This window comes from Arachis hypogaea, chromosome 6, assembly GCF_003086295.3.
Source record: "Arachis hypogaea cultivar Tifrunner chromosome 6, arahy.Tifrunner.gnm2.J5K5, whole genome shotgun sequence".
Classification (NCBI taxonomy): domain Eukaryota; kingdom Viridiplantae; phylum Streptophyta; class Magnoliopsida; order Fabales; family Fabaceae; genus Arachis; species Arachis hypogaea.
The window spans coordinates 54,193,887-54,212,444 of NC_092041.1; the positions used below are offsets into that span (position 1 = coordinate 54,193,887).

The 18,558-nt window shown below is 40.3% G+C and overlaps 1 non-coding gene across 1 annotated transcript; it reads left to right on the forward strand.

Annotated features, from left to right (window-relative positions):
* Nucleotides 1-2,762: 2,762 nt before the first annotated feature.
* Nucleotides 2,763-2,870, forward strand: LOC112699758 (small nucleolar RNA R71). The gene has a single exon (XR_003152698.1). It is a non-coding gene; the product is annotated as a small nucleolar RNA R71 (small nucleolar RNA).
* Nucleotides 2,871-18,558: the final 15,688 nt, after the last annotated feature.

Genomic DNA, 18,558 nt, shown 5'->3' on the forward strand with positions numbered 1-18,558 from the left:
TCTCAGTGAACCGCTTCCCTCTTGATTCTTCCATTGACGCCCTCTTCACAAATGTTATTGAGGACTGTGGTCCAACCTTTGATCAAAGTTGACCCTTTTTGAGTGAAAAAGCGGACCTCGGGATTACCTTCTTCAAGGCCACAACTTCATAGAAGTGGTCTTGATGCACCCTTGAGATGAATCTCTCTATCTCCCATGACTCGGAGGTGAAAGCTTTTGCCTTCCCTTTCCTCTTTCTAGAGGTTTCTTCAGCCTTGGATGCCATAAATGGTTATGGAAAAACCAAAAAGCAATGCTTTACCACACCAAACTTAAAATGTTTCTCTCGTCCTCGAGCAAAAAAAGAAGAAGAGAGTAGAAAAAGAAAAATGAAAGGAGATGGGAATGGCTTTTGGTTTTCGGCCAAGAAGGGGGAAGAAGTGATGTTTAGGTTGTGTGAAAATGATGGAGTGAAGATGGTTTATATAGGAGAGGGGGAAGGTAGGGTTCGGTCAAGTGAGGGTGGGTTTGGTGGAGTGGATTTGATTTATGGAGAGGAGGGTTTGATAGGTGAGGGTTTTTGGGGAAGAGGTGTTGAGGTGATTGGTGAATGGGTGAAGAGAGAGAGAGTGGTGGGGTAGGTGGGGATCCTGTGGGGTCCACAGATCCTGAGGTGTCAAGAAAAAGTCATCCCTGCACCAAATGGCAAACAAAATCTCGTTTTGTGCCAATTCTGGCGTTAAACGCCGGGCTGGTGCCCATTTCTGGCGTTTAACGCCAGCTTCTTGCCCTTTTCTGGCGTTTAACGCCAGTCTGGTGCCCCTTTCTGGCGTTAAACGCCCAGAATGGTGCCAGACTGGGCGTTAAACGCCCAACAGCTAGCCTCACTGGCGTTTAAACCCCAGTGGGTTCTTCCTCCAGGGTGTGCTATTTTTCTTTCTGTTTTCATTCTGTTTTTGCTTTTTTCATTGATTTTGTGACTTCTCATGATCATCAACCTACAAAAGACATAAAATAACAAAGGAAAATAGTCAAAATATAATATTGGGTTGCCTCCCAACAAGCGCTTCTTTAATGTCAGTAGCTTGACAGTGGGCTCTCATGGAGCCTCAGAAATGCTCAAAGCCATGTTGGAACCTCCCAACACCAACTTAGAGTTTGAATGTGGGGGTTCAACACCAAACTTAGGTTTGGTTGTGGCCTCCCAACACCAAACTTAGAGTTTGACTGTGGGGGCTCTGTTTTGAGAGAAGCTCTTCATGCTTCCTCTCCATGGTGACAGAGGGATATCCTTGAGCCTCAAACACAAAGGATTCTTCATTCACTTGAATGATCAATTCTCCTCTATCAACATCAATCACAGCCCTTGCTGTGGCTAGAAAGGGTCTGCCAAGGATGATGGATTCATCCATGCACTTCCCAGTCTCTAGGACTATGAAATCAGCAGGGATGTAATGGTTTTCAACCTTACCAGAACATCCTCTACAAGTCCATAGGCTTGTTTTCTTGAATTGTCTGCCATCTCTAGTGAGATTTTTGCAGCTTGCACCTCAAAGATCCCTAACTTCTCCATTACAGAGAGAGGCATGAGTTTACACTTGACCCTAAGTCACACAAGGCCTTCTTGAAGGTCATGGTGCCTATGGTACAAGGTATTGAAAACTTCCCAGGATCCTGTCTCTTTTGAGCAGTTTCTGCCTAGACAAGTCATCCAGTTCCTTGGTGAGCAAAGGGGGTTCATCCTCCCAAGTCTCATTTCCAAATAACTTGTCATTTAGCTTCATGATTGCTCCAAGGTATTTAGCAACTTGCTCTTCAGTGACATACTCATCCTCTTCAGAGGAAGAATACTCATCAGAGCTCATGAATGGTAGAAGTAAGTCCAATGGAATCTCTATGGTCTCATTTTGAGCCTCAGATTCCTATGGTTCCTCTTGGGGGAACTCATTGGAGGCCAGTGGACGTCCATTGAGGCCTTCCTCAGTGGCGTTCACTGCCTCTCCTTCCTCCCAAAATTCGGCCATGTTTATGGCCTTGCACTCTCCTTTTGGATTTTCTTCTGTATTACTTGGAAGAGTACTAGGAGGGAGTTCAATAATTTTCTTGCTCAGCTGACCCACTTGTGCCTCCAAGTTTCTGATGGAGGACCTTGTTTCAGTCATGAAACTTTGAGTGGTTTTGATTAGATCAGAGACCATGGTTGCTAAGTCAGAGGTATTCTGCTTAGAACTCTCTGTCTGTTGCTGAGAAGATGATGGAAAAGGCTTGCTATTGCTAAACCTGTTTCTTCCACCATTATTGTTGTTGAAACCTTATTGAGGTTTCTGTTGATCCTTCCATGAGAGATTTGGATGATTTCTCCATGAAGGATTATAGGTGTTTCCATAGAATTCTCCCATGTAATTCACCTCTTCCATTGAAGGGTTCTCAGGATCATAAGCTTCTTCCTCAGATGAAGCCTCCTTAGTACTGCTTGGTGCATTTTGCATTTCAGATAGACTTTGAGAAATCATATTGACTTGTTGGGTCAATATTTTGTTCTGAGCCAATATGGCATTCAGAGTGTCAATCTCAAGAACTCCTTTCTTCTGACTAGTCCCATTGTTCACAGGATATCTTTCAGAAGTGTACATGAATTGGTTATTTGCAACCATTTCAATCAGCTCTTGAGCTTCTGTAGGCGTCTTCTTCAGATGAAGAGAGCCTCCAGCAGAGCTATCCAAAGACATTTTGGATAGTTCAGAGAGACCATCATAGAAAATACCTATGATGCTCCATTCAGAAAGCATATCAGAAGGACACTTTCTGATTAATTGTTTGTATCTTTCCCAAGCTTCATAGAGGGATTCTCCTTCCTTCTGTCTGAAGGTTTGGAATTCCACTCTAAGCTTACTCAATTTTTGAGGTGGAAAGAACTTTGCCAAGAAGGCATTGACTAGCTTTTCCCAAGAGTCCAGGCTTTCTTTAGGTTGAGAGTCCAACCATGTCCTAGCTCTGTCTCTTACAGCAAAAGGGAATAGCATAAGTCTGTAGACCTCAGGGTCAACCCCATTAGTCTTGACAGTGTCACAGATTTGCAAGAATTCAGCTAAGAACTGATGAGGATCTTCCAATGGAAGTCCATGGAATTTGCAATTCTGCTGCATTAGAGAAACTAATTGAGGCTTAAGCTCAAAGTTGTTTGCTCCAATGGCAGGGATAGAGATGCTTCTCCCATAGAAGTCGGGAGTAGGTGCAGTAAAGTCACCCAGCACCTTCCTTGCATTGTTGGCATTGTTGTTGTTCTCGGCTGCCATGTGTTCTTCTTCTTTGAAGATTTCTGTTAGGTCCTCTACAGAGATTTGTGCTTTGGCTTCTCTTAGCTTTCTCTTCAAGGTCCTTTCAGGTTCAGGATCAGCCTCAACAAGAATGCTTTTGTCCCTGCTCCTGCTCATAAGAAAGAGAAGGGAACAAGAAAATGTGGAATCCTCTATGTCACAGTATAGAGATTCCTTTAGGTGTCAGAGGAAAAGAAAAGTAGAAGACAGAAGTAGAAAATTCGAACTTATCAAAGAAGATGGAGTTTGAATTTTGCATTAAGGAATAGTGTTAGTCCATAAATAGAAGGATGTGAGAAGAAGGGAAGTAATTTTCGAAAATTAAGTGAAAGATTTTGTAAACATTTTTGAAAAACACTAATTGATTTTCGAAAATGAAAGTGGAAAAGAAATCAAGTGATTTTTGAAAAAGATTTTGAAATTAGAAATCAAAAAGATTTGATTGAAAACTATTTTGAAAAAGATGTGGTTAAGAAGATATGATTAGTTTTAAAAAGATGTGATTGAGAAGATATGATTTGAAAAACATTTTAAAAAGATTTGATTTTGAAAATTAAAAACTTGGCTAACAAGAAAAGATATGATTCAAACATTAAACCTTTCTCAATAGAAAAGGCAACATACTTGAAATGTTGAATCAAATCATTAATTGATAGCAAGTATCTTTGAAAATAGAAAGAAATCAATTTGAAAACATATGATTGAAAAGATATGATTTGAAAAAGATTTGATTTTGAAAAACTTTGAAAACTTGAAAAAAATTTGCATTGAAAACAGAATCTTCCCTCTTGTGCCATCCTGGCGTTAAACGCCCAGAATAGTGCACATTCTGGCGTTTAACGCCCAAAACTATACCCTTTTGGGCGTTAAACGCCCAACCAGGTACCCTGGCTGGCGTTTAAACGCCAGTCTGTCTTTCTTCACTGGGCGTTTTGAACGCCCAGCTTTTTCTGTGCAATTCCTCTGCTGTATGTTCTGAATCTTCAATTCTCTGTATTATTGACTTGAGAAGACACAAACAAAAAATATTTTTGGATTTTTAATAATCAAAATGCAACTAAAATCAAATAACAATGCATGCAAGACACCAAACTTAGCAGTTTGTATACTATTGACACTATATGGGACACATAAACACTCAAGTCAAAAGAATTCAAAGATCAGAGTAAGAAATCATCAAGAATTGCTTGAAGATCCTTAAGACACATGAATGAATGCATGCAATTGACACCAAACTTAAAATGATACTCTAGACTCAAACAAGAAGCATACAATATTTTTGGATTTTATGATTTTGTAAATTTTTTTGTGCTTTTTTCGAAAATTAAGTGGAAAAAGGTATCAAAATTCTTAATGAGAATTCCAGGAATCATGCAATGTTTAGTCTAAGACTCCGATCCAGGAATTAGACATGGCTTCACAGCCAGCCAAGCTTTCAAAGAAAGCTTCGGTCCAAAACACTAGACATGGCCAATGGCCAGCCAAGCCTTAGCAGATCACTGCTCCAAAAGCAAGATTGATAGAAATCAACAAGCTTTTGTGATGATAAGTTGAAACCTCGGTCCAATGAAATTAGACATGGCCTCTCAGCCAGCCAGACTTCAACAAATCATCATGAAACTCTAGAATTCATCTTCAAGAATTCCGAAAAAATACCTAATCTAAGCAACAAGATGAACCGTCAGTTGTCCAAACTCAACAATCCCCGGCAAAGGCGCCAAAAACTTGGTGGACGAAATTGTGATCACTACAACTTCGCACAACTAACCAGCAAGTGTACTGGGTCGTCCAAGTAATAAACCTTACGCGAGTAAGGGTCGATCCCACAGAGATTGTTGGTATGAAGCAAGCTATGGTCACCTTGTAAATCTCAGTCAGGCAAACTTAAATGGGTATGGTGATATACGAATAAAACATAAAGATAAAGATTGAGATACTTATGTAATTCATTGGTAGGAATTTCAGATAAGCGTATGAAGATGCCTTCCCTTCCGTCTCTCTGCTTTCCTACTGTCTTCATCCAATCCTTCTTCTTCCTTTCCATGGCAAGCTTAAGCAAGGGTTTCACCGTTGTCAGTGGCTACCTCCCATCCTCTCAGTGGAAATGTTCAACGCACCCTGTCACGGCACGGCTATCCATCTGTCGGTTCTCGATCAGGCCGGAATAGAATCCAGTGATTCTTTTGCGTCTGTCACTAACGCCCCGCCCTCAGGAGTTTGAAGCACGTCACAGTCATTCAATCATCGAATCCTACTCAGAATACCACAGACAAGGTTAGACCTTCTGGATTCTCTTGAATGCCGCCATCAGTTCTAGCCTATACCACGAAGATTCCGGTTAAAGAATCCAAGAGACATTCACCCAGTCGAAGGTAGAACGGAGGTGGTTGTCAGTCACACGTTCATAGGTGAGAATGATGATGAGTGTCACGGATCATCACATTCATCAAGTTGAAGAACAAGTGATATCTTAGAACAAGAACAAGCGGAATTGAATAGAAGAACAATAGTAATTGCATTAATACTTGAGGTACAGCAGAGCTCCACACCTTAATCTATGGTGTGTAGAAACTCCACCGTTGAAAATACATAAGAACAAGGTCTAGGCATGGCCGAATGGCCAGCCTCCCAATGATCTAAGATAGCATCAGAACAAGGATAACTACCCAGATATGATCTAAGAACTAGATGTCCAAAGATGAAAATACAATAGTAAAAGGTCCTACTTATAGAGAACTAGTAGCCTAAGGTGTACAGAGATGGGTAAATGACATAAAAATCCACTTCCGGGCCCACATGGTGTGTGCTTGGGCTGAGCATTGAAGCAGTTTCGTGTAGAGACTCTTCTTGGAGTTAAACGCCAGCTTTAGTGCCAGTTTGGGCGTTTAACTCCCATTTTGGTGCCAGTTCCGGCGTTTAACGCTGGGAATTCTGAGGGTGACTTTGAACGGCGGTTTGGGCCATCAAATCTTGGACAAAGTATGGACTATCATATATTGCTGGAAAGCCCAGGATGTCTACTTTCCAACGCCGTTGAGAGCGCGCCAATTGGGCTTCTGTAGCTCCAGAAAATCCACTTTGAGTGCAGGGAGGTCAGAATCCAACAGCATCTGCAGTCCTTTTTGGTCTCTGAATCAGATTTTTGCTCAGGTCCCTCAATTTCAGCCAGAAAATATCTGAAATCACAGAAAAACACAAAAACTCATAGTAAAGTCCAGAAAAGTGAATTTTAACTAAAACTAATAAAAATATACTAAAAACTAACTAGATCATACTGAAAACACACTAAAAACAATGCCAAAAAGCGTACAAATTATCCGCTCATCAGAAATCTCGTTGTAAAGTATAGTCTCCAAACCAACAATATTCCTTTCATTCAAAAAATTTGTTTGTCACATGTACAAATTGCTAAAATTTATAAACCGAAGTATTTGGACCTCGGGTCGTCTCTCAAAGGACTTGCAGGGTAGTGTTCTTGTTATTGGTTATGGACTTGTATATTTTAGGGTTTTGAATGAGAAACATAAAGAGTAAATGGTAATGAAATTCTAATAACAAAACGGTCTTGGCAAAGGTTCGTTGTCAAGGGTCTCTATCCTTATCACTAACACCACAATTATGATAGTTGCAAGGAACAATCCCACTAATTCGTCCTCTAACAAGTAGCAAGGAAGGTCAAGTGAGTTCCTAAGTTACCTTCCCAAGCCAAGAACATAAAATTCTACTCTAACATCCTTCCAAGCATTTTATCAAACACTTGGAAGGTATAAAAGAGAAGCATAGTAAATCACAACAAGAATGAATTCTAACAACTATCAAATACAAAGAATTGACAACAATAATCAAGGAAATCAGAATTACCTCAAATTGCATTAAAAGAAAATAAGAGAAATAAAAGTAGATCCACAACAAAGTAAAGAATTATAAGGATTAAAGTACAAAACTAGAGAGAGGGAGAGTAGAGGAGTAAGAGTGGATAAGGGAATAGTAAATCAAAGTATGAATTAAATCTAAATCTAAGAGGAGAGATTAACCTAAACCTAATCCTAATTCTAATTCTAGAGAGAAGTGAGAGCTTCTCTCTCTAAAACTAATCCTCACGTGTATGAATGAACTAAAGATGCTAAAATGGTAGAATGATGCCTTCCCCCTTACACTCTATTCACTCGGTGTTTGGGGCTGATTCACTCAATTCGCCTCTAATCATGCTTTCCAAAGTTTGTTCCTCATCTAACAATCAATAACCATTCAATGCATGCATACAAATATCATGAGGTCTTTTCATTAGTTGTAATGGGGCTAGGGTCAAGGTAGGATAATATATGGGTAAGTGGGCTAGAATTTGGATCTTTGAGGAGCTTAAACTTTTTCACCTAACCTATATAATGACCTATATAATTGAGTTCTAACCTAACTACCCATCTTTCACTTTCCACATACTCATGCATTTTCTTTCCATTTCACAACACTTATGCATTGATCTTTTATTGAGCTTTATTTTGGGGCATTTTGTCCCCTTTTTTATTTTTTTTATTTTTTTCTTTCTTCTCTCTCTTTTTTTCTTGCTTTTCTTTTCTTTTGTTTTTCTCCTATTTTTTTTCTTCTTTCAAGAATATCAATGCATAAGGTCTTACATTTAATCAATACATGAGCATGCACCCGATTCCCAAATATGAAAATACAAGATACCCCTTTTATCCCAACCAATGTTCTTAAATCTCCCTAAACTTGAATAATAAACACTCTTACTAGCCTAAGCTAACCAAAGATCCAAAAAAGGGACTTTCATTATTTTCCATTTTAAGGCTTGTAATGTGCTAAAATAAAGAATAATTGGGTTAAGTATAGGCTCAAACTTGGTTGCAATGGATGGTAAAATGTAGGCTATTTGGTTAAGTGATCTAATGAAATAATGGCCTCAATCATATAAATGCATGAATACAAGGAATAATTGGATATATAGAATTGGGCAAATCAAGGATCACAATCATAGAAAGAGAACAATTATAGACAAGAAGGGAAATAAGTGGTTATAAAATGTAACCACATCAATAGGCTCAAGTCCCACTTGCTTGTGTTCTTAGCTCAAAACATGCTTCACAAAATATAGATAATTCAAGCAAGTTCCACAAAAAAATTTTTCCAATCAATTGGGGTGGTGCCCTATGGTTAAATTCCTTGGAAAATCTCACAATAATTTGACTAAGCTTATTATGAAATGTTGTGATTGAGAACTTCTAAAAATTTCTTAGTTTATCTTTTTCTTTTCAATCAAAACAAGTTTCATGTCCATAAAGGGGTAACTAAGTCTTAACAGATCCAAAATAGTTTCTAATCACAATCACAAGCTAAAAAGATACTATATAAAGAAAGATCCAACTAAAAGTATGAAATATCTAACATCCAAAATGAAAGAGTATGCAACAGCTAAGGCAAAAGTGTCTAAATTATCCAACATAAGCAATATATACAATAATGTGCAAAATAGAAACAAGATAGCATAACTAGGAAATAGCCAAAATATTCACCAATCTACTGACGGTGCCAATGGTATCCTCCCCACACTTAAGATCAAGCATCGTCCCCGATGCTAATCCTCAGGCTCAGGGAGAGGTACACCGATCGGCTCTGGCTGTGGCTGTGGGGGTGGTACCAGTGATACTGCTGCTGAAGAAGAAGAAGGTCCTGCTGGTGCTGAAGAGGGTCCAGCTGGTGCTGAAGGGGGTCCAAGTGGTTCTATGGCTGCTCTAGCTCAAGAGCGGTGCCTAGAGGGTGGCTTCTCGTGCACCCACATACCCTAAGGAATAGTAGTCTCCTTGTCATCCTCGGCTGGGGGTTGTGGAATCGCGTCATCATCCCTCTATGGGGCGCCAGCTAACTCTACCATCCGAGTGACCAATGTAGGAAAAGGTAGTAACCTACGGATGTGTGCCAGCCACATGCCCGTCTTGATCAACCGGGGGAAGTAGACATATTTCCCCTCTATGACACAGTCGATTAGGGTAAGCATATCCATCGGAATCTCAGAGAAGTGGGTAGTGGGCATGACGTAGCGGGAGAATATCTGCTGCCAAGTCTTCGCCTCTCTAGACAGATAAGCAAATAACATCCCCTTGGGCCTTTTGTTGGTAGCATTCATCACCCAAGGGGAGTCTGGTGTGGAAATGACCTCCCTCAAGGCATCATAATCAAAGGTCATACAGTGTATTGCCACCTCTGCCTGCTCGTGGGCATATGTGGGACCAGTCCTAGGTAGGCAATGCAAAGCATCCTGAATAGCAGCCTCAGTGACTAAAATCTGCTTGCCCCTTAGAAAGACTGAATTAAGATTTGCCCTAAAGAAGTTGCAGTAGAATTCTTTGACCCAAGATACATTAATCCTTCCTACATCTCTATCAACAAAGTCTAGGCCCAATTCCCAAATACGGGCCTCTATGGGACGCCTTACGTCGCTTGGAAGGGCCAACTTCTTTTCAATATTCAGATTTGTCTTCTGATATGTGGGAATGCAAAGCTCACAATACAAATTAGGAAACTTGGCTGAGTCAGTGGGTGGTAGCTGCTGATTTTCCTTTTCCACCTCATTTAATGGGTTCCTAGTGTAGTTAGCATAGGGGGAGGGAGCAGGGGCTTGAGGTGCTTTCCTCTTCCTATAGGTAGTAGCCTTGGCTTTGCCTTTTTTCCTATCTGACATCCTGAAAAACAAATATGACGTATAAGCACTTAGCCAAGTAGAGGAATAGCAAACATGGAATTATACACTCATGAAGTGAGTCAAAAGAATGAAAACTTGGATTGCAAGTAACCACAAGCTAGAAAAGAAAATCAAGTCACAAATAAAGAATTCAAGCATTAAACACATCATGCTTGTTTATTAAGCCCAACGAGCATCATACCAAAAGAATGGTCAATGGTTAGTTTAAAACCAAGAGAAAAGTTAGCTAGGTGAGCAAGTTAGAAGTTAGAAAATCTAGTTCAAAGGTTAGGGGTATGATGGTTCACAAAGCTTAGAAAGGAAGCACGCTCACAACGATGAGGACAAAGCAGTCATTGATAATGAAATATGAAGTTGTAAAAGAAGCAATTAATTGAAAGTAAGTCATCAATTACTGGTGTGGCCACGAGGTTTGCAATAGTTGGCATTGACATCATGAAAGTACACCTTGTGTAACTAAGACAAGTTAGAAACCACTTTGAGTGAAAACAGGTTACACAAGTTGAATAAGCCAATAGTTGCAAAAGAAAGAACCGTATGCAGAAAGATCGTCAAGTCAAATCAAATGGTGAATGAACACTTGATTTTCTTGAAAAGTGAAAGCTTAGAATGGTTCAAAGCAAGTTACGGGAAATATATAAAACACGGAGAGCCAACCCAAAGTCGCCTACGAATTGAACTTGGTGTAACCAGTTGAATGTTCAATTTCAAAAGCAACAAGTTCAATTGTAGGTGACATGCTTAAAAATGAAGCAATTTCTAGAAATTTGGGCAGCATTTCGGCAGTAATTTAGATGTTCCCGGATAGCAAACAACAGCAGAAATCAATCACATGAGCACATATCAATGGGCAAGCAAGTAAAAGATGCCCATAACTCGGACAGCATCAAAGAAACAAAACAGTAGTGAGACAGAGCACAAAAGCAGAGCAGCATGTAGCATTCAAATAGATAAACACAAACGGAGCACTTATCAGGCCGAGAATCCTCTAACCACATCCTAACTACTTAATCGTAATTATTTCTATCTAGCCTAGAATGCAGAATTAACCAACTAAGAATCTAAAATTAATGAACAAAATCAAAATGAAAAAAAATAGTAAAGAAACAGAACAGTGAAGCGGGCTATGGAACCTGGGAGCAGAGGCAAGGGGAAAAGGAACTGGGAAATAGAATGGAGGAGGGGGCAGAGCAAAAATGTAGCCCAAGATCAGTGGTGGCGATGCAGTGATGAGTGTGAATGGTGAAGAGAGAGAATGGAAGAAGAAAAGGGGGGAAAGGAGAGGGTTGCGCGGCGGCTGTAAGGTCCGCCGGCGGTTACAAGGGGCACAGTAGTGAGAAAGGGGAGATGAATAGGAGAGAAAGAAAGAGAATGGGGGTGATGGTGAGAGAAGATAGGGGCGACGGCAGTGGTTGGGCGCCGGCGAGTGGTGATCAGAGGGTGTGAGACGGAGTGAGCGGGAGAAGAGGGAGAGACGTTGGGGGTGGATGGGGAGAATAGGGTGCATCTGCGCGAGTTCTCGTCGCGTCCTTAGGGTTATTCAATTTGAAATCAACGCGGGCGCGCACATCGCGCATCCATGTAATTTGGGGAATTTGGGCATGGACGCGGGAGCGTCTCGTACGCTCACGCATAATTGCAAAAATTGGTAAGGACCCGTGCGCGTACCGTACGCGTCCGCGTGCTACGAATTGGGCTGAAGGCTTAGTGCTGGCCCAATGCCAGCACAACTCTCTGGAAAATATATTGGCTGGTGCCAGCAGCCTAGGGACGCATACGCGGCAAGTGCGCGTCCGCGTTCCTGGCCATCTAGTCTAGCGGCGCGCGGGCATATAGTGTGCGTCCGCGTGGGACGAGTTGGGCTAAAAGCTTAATGCACGCACAAGAGAGGCCCAACTCTTTGGAAAATGTATGGGCTGCATCTGCTCATGGGCGCGTGCACGTACAGCGTGCGCGCGTGCCATCCCCCCACCCCCGTTTTTTTTTTACAGCTTAAAATGCTCAAAAGCTCCCTATCAAACCTACAGCTCTTAACCAATCAAAAAGTGTACAATTCACAAAAATTCATATTGGTTTAAAATTTATTCAACTACTAACAAGCGCAACATACATGTCAAAATGCTAACAATCAATTTATTAAAGCAACTAAAATGAAATGGAAAACTACCTACAATGGTAACTCAAATCACTTATTAATGAAATTTGCAAGAGAGTGGAAAGAGCATACCATGGTGGGGTGTCTCCCACCTAGCACTTTTAGTTAAAGTCCTTAAGTTGGATATTTGGGAAGCTCATTGTCATGGTGGCTTATGCTTGTACTCATCCTTGAATCTCCAAGGATCTTTGCTTCTCAATTGGTTGACCGAATTTCCAACCATCTTCACCAATCTAGGATAGAGCTCTATCTAAGATATGAGTCCCCGTAGTTGGTCTTCACATAGCAAACCGGAATCCCATATCTTATCTTCACACCTATTCGCAAGTTGAATTTCATGATTTTTCTGTATGGATGGTTGACACATAGAATTCTCTTTAGTGCACCAAGTCTTTCCCTTAGACCCATGTAAAGTAGCATTCATCCAATCATGGTCCCTATACCTTGAAGACTTGACCTCCCTGACCCTAATTCCCAACTTCCAACCACTACACAACTCCTTCTTACTCTTAATTCTACTAAGAGCTCTAAGTTGTCCATCCGTTTTGATCAAACCATATTCAAGTGAGAAAGTAAAGCTTAGGGATAAGGGTTTTACCCACTTGACTGTTGTGGTGGATGGTGGCTTAGGGAGGGAAACCTCCCCACACTTAGACAATGCAAGGTTGACTTCCTTATGATCTTCTTTGGGTATTTCCACCTCTTCGCAAGCCTCTTCAATTTCAACATTTTCCCAATGGGGGTGATGAGCGGATAATTTGTACGCTTTTTGGCATTGCTTTCAGTATGTTTTTAGTATGATCTAGTTAGTTTTTAGTATATTTTTATTAGTTTTTAGTTAAAATTCACTTTTCTGGACTTTACTATGAGTTTGTGTGTTTTTCTGTGATTTCAAGTATTTTCTGGCTGAAATTGTGGGACCTGAGCAAAAATCTGATTCAGAGACTAAAAAGGACTGCAGATGCTGTTGGATTCTGACCTCCCTACACTCGAAGTGAATTTTCTGGAGCTACAGAAGCCCAATTAGCGCGCTCTCAACGGCGTTGGAAAGTAGACATCCTGGGCTTTCCAGAAATATATGATAGTTCATACTTTGCCCAAGATTTGATGGCCCAAACCGGCGTTCAAAGTTACCTTCAGAATTCCCAGCGTTAAACGCCGGAACTGGCACAAGAATGGGAGTTAAACGCCCAAACTGGCACCAAAGCTGGCGTTTAACTCCAAGAGGAGGCTCTACACGAAAATGCTTCATTGCTCAGCCCAAGCACACACCAAGTGGGCCCGGAAGTGGATTTTTATGTCATTTACTCATCTCTGTAAACCCTAGGCTACTAGTTCTCTATATATAGGACCTTTTACTATTGTATTTTCATCTTTGGATCATTTTAAGAGCTTTTGATCATATTTTTATGATTGAACCCTCTTTGGGAGGCTGGCCATTCGGCTATGCCTAGACCTTGTTCTTATGTATTTTCAACGGTGGAGTTTCTACACACCATAGATTAAGGTGTGGAGCTCTGCTGTACCTCGAGTATTAATGCAATTACTATTGTTCTTCTATTCAATTCCGCTTGTTCTTGTTCTAAGATATCACTTGTTCTTCAACTTGATGAATGTGATGATCCGTGACACTCATCATCATTCTCACCTATGAACGTGTGACTGACAACCACCTCCGTTCTACCTTAGATTGGGTGAATATCTCTTAGATTCCTGATACACGATGCATGGTTGATCGCCTGACAACCGAGCGCTCGCCTGACAACTGAGCCAGCCATTCCGTGAGATCAGAGTCTTCGTGGTATAGGCTAGAACTGATGGCGGCATTCAAGAGAATCCGGAAGGTCTAACCTTGTCTGTGGTATTCTGAGTAGGATTCAATGATTGAATGACTGTGACGTGCTTCAAACTTCTGAGGGCAGGGCGTTAGTGACAGACGCAAAAGAATCACTGGATTCTATTCCGGCCTGATTGAGAACCGACAGATGGATAGCCGTGCCGTGACAGGGTGCGTTGAACATTTCCACTGAGAGGATGGGAGGTAGCCACTGACAACGGTGAAACCCTTGCATAAGCTTGCCATGGAAAGGAGTAAGAAGGATTGGATGAAGACAGTAGGAAAGCAGAGAGACGGAAGGAACACAGCATCTCCATACGCTTATCTGAAATTCCCACTAATGAATTGCATAAGTATCTCTATCTTTATCTTTATGTTTATTCATATATCACCCATATCCATTTGAGTTTGCCTGACTAAGATTTACAAGGTGACCATAGCTTGCTTCATACCAATAATCTCTGTGGGATCGACCCTTACTCGCGTAAGGTTTATTACTTGGACGACCCAGTACACTTGCTGGTTAGTTGTGCGAAGTTGTGTTTATGCCATGGTGTTGAACACCAAGTTTTTGGCGCCGTTGCCGGGGATTGTTTAGTTTGGACAACTGACGGTTCATCTTGTTGCTTAGATTAGGTATTTTTTCTTCAGAATTCTTAAGAATGAATTCTAGTGTTTCATGATGATCTGTTGAAGTCTGGCTGGCTGTGAAGCCATGTCTAATTTCATTGGACCGAGGTTTCAACTTATCATCACAAGAGCATGTTGATTTCTACCAATCTTGCTGTTGGAGCAGTGATCTGCTAAGTCTTGGCTGGCCATTGGCCATGTCTAGTGTTTTGGACCGAAGCTTTCTTTGAAAGCTTGGCTGGCTGTGAAGCCATGTCTAATTCCTGGACCGGAGTCTTAGACTAAACATTGCATGATTCCTGGAATTCTCATTAAGAATTTTGATACCTTTATTTTCTTTTTTTTCACTTAATTTTCGAAAAAGCACAAAAAAATTACAAAATTATAAAAACCAAAAATATTTTTCCTTTTGAGACTCTATTCTCATGTTAAGTTTGGTGTCAATTGCATGTTTCTGTTCTTCTTGCATTCATTCATGTGTCTTAAGTGATCTTCAAGATGTTCTTGATGATTTCATTACTCTGATCTTCAAATTCTATTGACTTGAGTGTTTATGTGTGTCATATGCATTCTCATTAGTGTCAGTAGTATACAAACTGCTAAGTTTGGTGTCTTGCATGCATTGTTATTTGATTTTAGTTGCATTTTGATTATTCCTCACTATTAAAAATCCAAAAATATTTTTAATTTGTGTCTTCTAAAGTCAATAATACAGAGAATTGAAGATTCAGAACATTCAGCAGAGGAATTGCACAGAAAAAGCTGGGCGTTCAAAACGCCCAGTGATGAAGGACAGACTAGCGTTTAAACGCCAGCCAGGGTGCCTGGTTGGGCGTTTAACGCCCAAAAGGGTAGTAGTTTGGGCGTTAAACGCCAGAATGTGCACCATTCTGGGCGTTTAACGCCAGGATGGCACAAGAGGGAAGATTTTGTTTTTAATGCAGATTTTTTTTCAGTTTTCAAACTTTTTCAAAATCAAATCTTTTTCAAATCATATCTTTTCAATCATATGTTTTCAAAATCAATTTCTTTCTCTTTTAAAAAATACTTGCTATCAATTAATGATTTGATTCAACATTTCAAGTATGTTGCCTTTTCTGTTGAGAAAGGTTTAATATTTGAATCATATCTTTTCTTGTTAGCCAAGTTTTTAATTTTTAAAATCAAATCTTTTTAAAATGTTTTTCAAATCATATCTTCTCAATCACATCTTTTTTTTTAAAAAACTAATCATATCTTCTTAACCACATCTTTTTCAAAATAGCTCTCAATCAAATCTTTTTGATTTCTAATTTCAAATTCTTTTTCAAAAAATCACTTGATTTCTTTTCCACTCTTAGTTTTCGAAAATCAATTAGTGTTTCTCAAAATGTTTTCAAGATCTTTTGCTTAATTTTCGAAAATTTCTTCCTTCTTCTCACATCCTTCTATTTATGGACTAACACTATTCCTCAAATCACAATTCGATCTCCATCTTTCTTGATAAGTTCGAATTTTCTACCTCTGTCTTCCATTTTCCTTTTTCTCTGACACCTTAAGGAATCTCTATACTGTGACTGATGAGCGGATAATTTGTATACTTTTTGGCATTGTTTTTAGTATGTTTTTAGTATGATCTAGTTAGTTTTTAGTATATTTTTATTAGTTTATAGTTAAAATTCACTTTTCTGGACTTTACTATGAGTTTGTGTGTTTTTCTGTGATTTCAGGTATTTTCTGGCTGAAATTGAGGGACCTGAGCAAAAATCTGATTCAAAGACTAAAAAGGACTGCAGATGCTGTTGGATTCTGACCTCCCTGCACTCGAAGTGGATTTTCTGGAGCTACAGAAGCCCAATTGGCGCGCTCTTAACGGCGTTGGAAAGTAGACATCCTGGGCTTTCCAGCAATATATGATAGTCCATATTTTGCCCAAGATTTGATGGCCCAAACCGGCGTTCAAAGTCACCTTCAAGATTTCCAGCGTTAAACGCCGGAACTGGCACCCAAATGGGAGTTAAACGCCCAAACTGGCATAAAAGCTGGCGTTTAACTCCAAAAGGAGTCTCTACACGAAAAAGCTTCATTGCTCAGCCCAAGCACACACCAAGTGGGCCCGGAAGTGGATTTTTATGTCTTTTACTCATCTCTGTACACCCTAGGCTACTAGTTTTCTATAAGTAGGACCTTTTACTATTGTATTGAGACATCTGGGTAGCTATCTTCATTTTTATGCTATTTTAGATCACTGGGAGGCTGGCCATTCGGCCATGCCTAGACCTTGTTCTTATGTATCTTCAACGGTGGAGTTTCTACACACCATAGATTATGGTGTGGAGCTCTGCTGTACCTTGAGTATTAATGCAATTACTATTGTTCTTCTATTCAATTCCACTTGTTCTTGTTCTAAGATATCACTTGTTCTTCAACTTGATGAATGTGATGATCCGTGACACTCATCATCATTCTCACCTATGAACGTGTGACTGACAACCACCTCCGTTCTACCTTCGATTGGGTGAATATCTCTTGGATTCCTGATTGCACGATGCATGGTTGATCGCTTGACAACCGAGTGCTCATCTGACAAACGAGGCAACCATTCCGTGAGATCAGAGTCTTTGTGGTATAGGCAAGAACTGATGGCGGCATTCAAGAGAATCTGGAAGGTCTAACCTTTTCTGTGGTATTCTGAGTAGGATTCAATGATTGAATGACTGTGACGTGCTTCAAACTCCTAGCAGGCGGGGCGTTAGTGACAGACGCAAAAGAATCGATGGATTCTATTCCGGCCTGACCGAGAACCGACAGCTAAATTTCGCGTGCTGTGACAGAGCATATGCAATCGTTTTCACTGAGAGGATGGGAGGTAGCCATTGACAACGGTGAAACCCTACACAAGCTTGCCATGGAAAGGAATAAGAAGGATTAGATGAAGGCAGTAGGAAAGCAGAGAGACGGAAGGGAAGGCATCTTCATGCGCTTATCTGAAGTTCCTACCAATGAATTACATAAGTACCTCTATCTTTATCTTTGTGTTTATTTTCGTTCATCACCATTACCATTTGAGTTTGCCTGACTAAGATTTACAAGATGACCATAACTTGCTTCAATACTAACAATCTCCGTGGGATCGACCCTTACTCGCGTAAGGTTTATTACTTGGACGACCCAGTGCACTTGCTGGTTAGTTGTGCGAAGTTGTGTAATGCCATGGTATTGAACACCAAGTTTTTGGGGTTCATGACCGGGGATTATGAGAGTTGTGAAAAGTATTGTTCACAATTTCGCGCACCAAGTTTTTGGCGCAGTTGCCGGGGATTGTTCTAGTTTTGAGCAAGCTTTTGGTAACATCAGTGCCAAGATCCGGCAACAACACCAAGTTTTTGGCGTTATTGCCAGGGATTGTTCTAGTTTGGACAACTGACGGTTCATCTTGTTGCTTAGATTAGGTATTTTTTTTCGAAATTCTTGAAGATGAATTCTAGAGTTTCATGATGATTTGTTGAAGTCTGGCTGGCTGAGAAGCCATGTCTAATCTCATTGGCCATGTCTAGTGTTTTGGACCGAAGCTTTCTTTGAAAGCTTGGCTGGCTGTGAAGCCATGTCTAATTCCTGGACCGGAGTCTTAGACTAGCATTGCACTGATTCCTGGAATTCTCATTGAGAATTTTGATATCTTTTTCCACTTTCATTTTCGAAAAACACAAAAAAAATTCAAAAAAATAATAAAATCCAAAAATTTCTTGTTTGAGTCTAGTGTCTCATCTTAATTCTTGATGATTTTCGTGTTCTAATCTTTGAATTCTATTGACTTGAGTGTTTTGTGTGTCTCATATGCATTATCATTTTGTTAGTGTCAGTAGTATACAAACTGCTAAGTTTGGTGTCTTGCATGCATTGTTATTTGATTCTTGTTGTATTTTGATTTGTTCTTATTATTAAA